Source organism: Cajanus cajan, chromosome 2 (genome assembly GCF_000230855.2).
Source record: "Cajanus cajan strain Asha chromosome 2, NIPB_CcT2T_4, whole genome shotgun sequence".
NCBI lineage: Eukaryota > Viridiplantae > Streptophyta > Magnoliopsida > Fabales > Fabaceae > Cajanus > Cajanus cajan.
The window spans coordinates 15337192-15343191 of NC_138518.1; positions in this window are offsets into that span (position 1 = coordinate 15337192).

The window sequence follows — 6000 nt, forward strand, 5'->3', positions numbered from 1 at the left end:
TTAAGATGTTTTGGGGGTGTTTTCATGTGGATTGAGAGGTTGTTTAAGGTTGTATGATGCTATGTGGTAATGGTTGTTCATGTACATGCTTATGGATGGTATATTTGAAGGTTTAAAGTAGGTATTCTAATATGATTTAATATGCATGTATGTTGATATGTGGATAGGTGACCTTAGGGATCAATTGGTGAATGTCATGTGGTTAGTGAGATTGATCTTAGGGTGTGATATGATCATATTGTAGTTGAGGGTGGAGATATATCCAAGATGGTTGTATGTTATGTTATCTAAGTATTACTATTTTATTTTATCTTATTTTTTTTATTATTATTTTTATTTGTATGAGATACGTTTTCTAGTTCCTGTAAATTCTAGTTGAGGTAAACATGGATCTGTCTCAGGTAGAAGTTGTGTTTAAGTGGGGAGATATCTAAACCAGTTAGTGAGGGTAAGAGTTTTATGAAGTTAGCTTATTATTAGTGGAGATTTATTGAAGGAATTTCTAAGATAGCATTGCCCTTAACTACGTTCATTAGGAGGAGTATTGTCTTTATGTGGGATAGTAAGTATGAGAGTAGTTCCAACTCTTAAGGCAAGATTGACTAGTGTTAATATTATTGGATTTTAGTAAGCCTTTTGTGGTATATAGTAGTACTTATAAGATGAATTTGGATGCATTGTTGATGCAAGAAGGGAAGGTAGTAGCTTATGTTTCTAGGCAATTGAAAATTCATGAGAGGAACTACCTTATCTATGAGTTAGTGGTTATGATATTACATTAAGATTTGGAGACACTACCTATATGATTCTAAGCTTGAGGTATTTAGCAATTGTTAGAGTCTTAAATATCTTTTGACCAAAGGAGATACTTGGAATTTCTTAAGGACTAGGATTTTAATCTCAATTGTTATCGAGGTAAAGGCAATGTGGTGACAAATGCCTTGAGTAGGATTTTCATCTATCGTTTTGATGATTTAAAGGTTAAATTTGATTGAAGAGTTTAGAGATTTAAGCTTAATTTGTGAGCTTACCCTTAGAAGCATTGAATTGAGTATGTCGAAAGTGACTAGTAAATTAATGGATGACATTAGAGGAGCCTAAGAGTTAGATCCTTTCTTAGTGAACCAAGTGGATAGGGGATTGGTAAGGCTATAGATAACCCTTTTCAAGTGGAAGTTGATGGTGTTTTGTGGTTTGAGGATAGAATCTATGTGCCTAATAATCCCGAATTAAGGAAGATGATCTTTGAAAAAGGCAATAAGAGTACTCTTAGTATTCACTTAGGAGCTATTAAGATGGATTAGGACCTTAGGAGGATGTATGAGAGTGGCGTAGCGGAAGCGTGGTGGTCTAAGGTGAAGAGAGGAGTAGAGGAAGTTGTGGACTCGTGTGTACTATTCCAGAAGTCTAAGGTGGAACATTAGAAAGTCAAATGCAGGAGACATATCCTTTTTTTATTTGCCTCAGGTAATTTCGGGGACGAAATTTTTAAAAGGAGGGGAGAATTATAACATCCCGAATTTTTCTATTAATACTGTAACACCCCAGTTTTCAAAAAGGTTATTATTATTATTATTATTATTATTATTATTATATGGTATTTGATCATAATTATTTTAATAATTATAGAGAAATATTATTTTGTACGTTTTAAATAATTATTGTTTTGAACAATTATTTTGTACGTATTAAATAAGTATTTTTATTAGCATTTTTAAATAAATATTTATATATTTTAAGAGAAGGTTGATTTTATATGATATTTTGTTATTGAAATTATATTATTATATTTTAGGTCAGAAATATATTATTATTATAGAGAAAAAGTATTTTATAATATACATGTATTTATTTTATTTAATTATTTTGAGGAAAAAGAGAAGTGGGTTAGAAGAGAAGGAAAATGGGTTAGGTTGACCCAGCCCAATGGATTAATTTTAAGAAAGTAGTCAGGTAGCGTTAACCCTATCTGCCTCATTTGCGTTCTGGAAGGTTAGGGAAAAAAAGAAGAGAAACAAAGAGCTCTAGGAAGAGTACTCAGGAACAACCTTAGATCACACCAAGACCATTCATCTTCTGCTCATCCAGGTAAGGGGGGACTGAGAAACCTTACTCTGGGTGTGGGAATGTATGTTGGGTAGTGGGATTGGCCCTCAATCCCTTGTTTGTTATTGTTGTTGTTATATGCTCACGTATGGGGGATTTTTCTTAATTATATATGTTTATTATATTATTTTTCCTATATTTAAATATAAATTTGTAATTTGAGATCTCTGTGGGTTCCTGTGAGAAACCCTTAGGGAATGCATTGGTAATTGTAAGAGACAATTTTAAATGTTTTCTGTTTTATCTTCTGAGTTTTCTATTATGTTTCTTGATATTTGCTGAGTGTAAATATGTGTCTAATTTTAAAAATAAACAAGTTTTGATATGAATTAGAGTGCTCTGTGGGTTCCTGTGGGAACCCTATGAGAAACAGGCATATTTCTAATATTTTCTGTTTTACCTTCTGATTGTTCTGTTGTATTCCTTGCTGAATGTAATGTGTAAATATGTGATTAATTTTGAGAATAAACATGTTTTGATATGATTTAAAGTGCTCTATGGGTTCCTGCGGGAGAAATAAGCAAAATATGAATATTTTCTGTTTTGATTCTGATTGTTCTGTTATATTTTTTGTTTGATGAGATGTAAAAATATGTATTTAATTTTATAAATAAACGAGTTTTGATATAAATTAAAGTGCTCTGTGGAGGCTTTGTGAATATGATGAGATAATGCGGAATGTGATTGAGACATGAGATATGAAATGTGATAATGAAATATGATGATGAAATGTGATGACGAAATGTGATGATGTGAAATAACCATGGGAAATGATAATGTGATATGAGAATGCATAGAGTCTTGATTGACATGCATCATTTGCATAAGTGTTTTAAGGGTACGATATGGAATACACCGCCAGAGAAGACCCCCTAGTGTAAAAGCTTTGGGGATTAGTCCTTGGGGATAGCTCGATTTGGAAGTCCCAGTCTCGCCCATTGTGTGCATGGGATGTATCTTGCGCGGCTTAGCTATCCCGACGAGACTCTGGTAGTATATCCTTCTAGTGAGAGTGCGCAGAGGGTGTGACCCGGCATGTACTCCTAGACTACTCTTCGTGTATTGCTAGCGGCAATATGCCATGTGATGTTTTACTGGCGCCACATGCATGATAATATGTAGTCCGTGTCCATACTTATGCATTTTTAATGTTATACGATAAAGTGATGGTTTATGTCTTGGATGAATGTGATGTTATTATTAATTTATTTATGTTATACTTGTTTTGTTTGTGTTTGGCTATCCTGCATATATTTCTACACTGTGAGCCAGAGTGAGATGTTTCTCACTCCCTTTTCTCGTGTTGTTTTGCTGTGACTATTATACAGGTGATCATCAGTGTGAGGCTGAGGATGTTGGTGATGAAGCTTAGGCTTCTATGTTGGGTTTTGCTCTGATAGGACATGTGACATCGCGACATAGATAGGATTAGTTTAAAATGTTCTTATTAAATTATTTTGGAAAATTCAGTTTTATTTCTTTGTAATTTTACTGGCATGTTATTTGGATTAAGTTTATGAATGTGAACTCTTTACCCTTACGTGGTTGGAAATTTGATTTTTATTGATGTAAAATTATATATATTTATTTATAATTACTGTGTATGTATGTTGGGGTAGAGGGTGTCACAAACCTAACCTTGGTTACACATAATCATGGTTATCCTAACTTGCACCACAGACTACTAAACTCTATGTATATGACTCTCCTTGTATCTAGATGTCACTTTTGAGTTGTGAAGAAATAAAGAACAATTTTTTTCTCTCAAAAGCTTGTAGTTCACTCTTTGGAGACACTCACTACAACATTTTTGGATTTAGGCCACAAAAAAGTGTGACTCGATGTGTAAAAATCGTGGGCTAAATTTTAAGCCACAAAATGGCCACGATTTTCCAAATGCGCTCTAAGTGGTCGTCATATTTGCTAATAGGCAACGATTTTTTATTTTCAGCCACGGAAACAAAATAACAGTAGGCTTAAATACTAAGTAGGGGTGGGCATGGATCGGTTTTTTTAAAAAACCGATCCAAACCGATCCGATCCGCTTTTAAATGGATCGGTTTAGTAGATTCTGATCCAATCCGATTTACTGATCCGATTTTGAACCGAACCTAATTAATGGATTAGTTTCGAACCAATTTCGATCCAGATTTATGGATTAATCCATTTCCAAAATGGATCGGATAAAAACCGGTTTAAAACTAGTTTTTTGAATCCAGTTTTTTAAAATAGATTTTTGAACCATATTTTTCTAACCAATTTTTTGAACCAGATTTTAAGAATTACAACTCACACCATGTAAGATTTTATCAAATATTTTGAGGGTTCTGCTAATACAAAACATTATTTGATATCCATCGTAAGCGTGACAAAATTTTACAATTAAATGAAAAAGAAAAACTCAATTAATGCATTTCCTCCAACTGCGTAGTGGCACCAATTACTTTTGTGACGTGCCTAATTTGTTCCGCGTTTGGTTAAAATCAGGGGTTTTGGCCTTTTGGGAATTAGGGATTTGGCACAGTGGTGGTCTGGTGGAGTCGTGGACTCAGGACTATGTTTCGGTGTTTCGGTGTTTCGCAGCAATAGCTCCGCGTAGGCGCGTACTGGGTAGGAGATTCGGATTGTGTAACTTGCGTTCCCTGTTTCGGTGTTTGGTTAAAATGGACTTTTAAAACCGTTTTTGATCCAATCCGTTTTAAATAAAATGGTTCGGTTAATTAGTTTTTTCAAAACCGATTCGGTTCAGATATTTTTTGTTTGGATTGGTTATTTTTTGGATCAGTTCGGTTTAGTTTTAAATGGTTCGGTTTGGTTCGGTTTTTTTGCACACCCCTAATACTAAGATAGACCACAGTTTTTTTTGTGTGGTTATATTTTTATGATCGCGGATATTTTACTGTGGCCAAATATAATAAACAACGACCACAATATTTTATAATACACCTCTTTAAGTGTTGTGTAATTATTTAGGCCATGGTTTTCTAAATTTTGCCATACATGTTATATGCTTAGACCACATTTATAAAAATGTGGACCTATGTAGTTTTTCCAACAAAGAGTTATTGTGCTCTAAACGTTTAAGCCATGATTTTTTAAGTGTTTAGACCACGAGTTTTTAGTAGTTATATATTGTCACATTTAATTATTTCAAAAATAATATATATATATATATATATATATATATATATATATATAGTAAATTATTGTTTGAGCCATAATTATATAATTATTTATCATTTATTAGTGGTAACACTTAATCATTTAAATTTATAATATAAAATGAAACAAGATAGAAATTGTTGCATAATCATTACTACAAAACATACAAGTACAATTGAAACAGGAATAACTACACCTTGGATATCAAGCAACAAAACTAGAAAAGTTTAATTATATGAATAAGCACTTGCAACATCACTTTTATTTCTAAATCCTTAAAGTATAAGAACTACTCATTAAATGGTCTCCAAAGTATGCAACATTAGCAACACAACAAATTTTTAGTTATAAAGTTCTCTCAAAAGTAAGTAACATATGCCCATAAAATTAACTAGCTAAAACTTTCATATATGAACTTCAATATTCTTCCATATCTTGATCATGATCTTCCTCCTCTCCAACCTGCACATAAGGAAACAAGAAATTATAAAGATAATGTTTGATTAAGCAAAATTTTAAAGTTTCATTGTTAAAAATAAGTTCTTACATCATCCAATAAAGTGGTCAAAAGTGTTTTGTATCGTCTAGAATTGTGATAGTTTTGCATTCTATCATATATGCAATTATGCATATTTAGGAATGCGCTATGCCTAGTGTAATTATGCATGTTCATGAATGCAACAAGCCTAGTGCAATTATGTATATTCAGGACCTGCAATCATGGAAAGGACA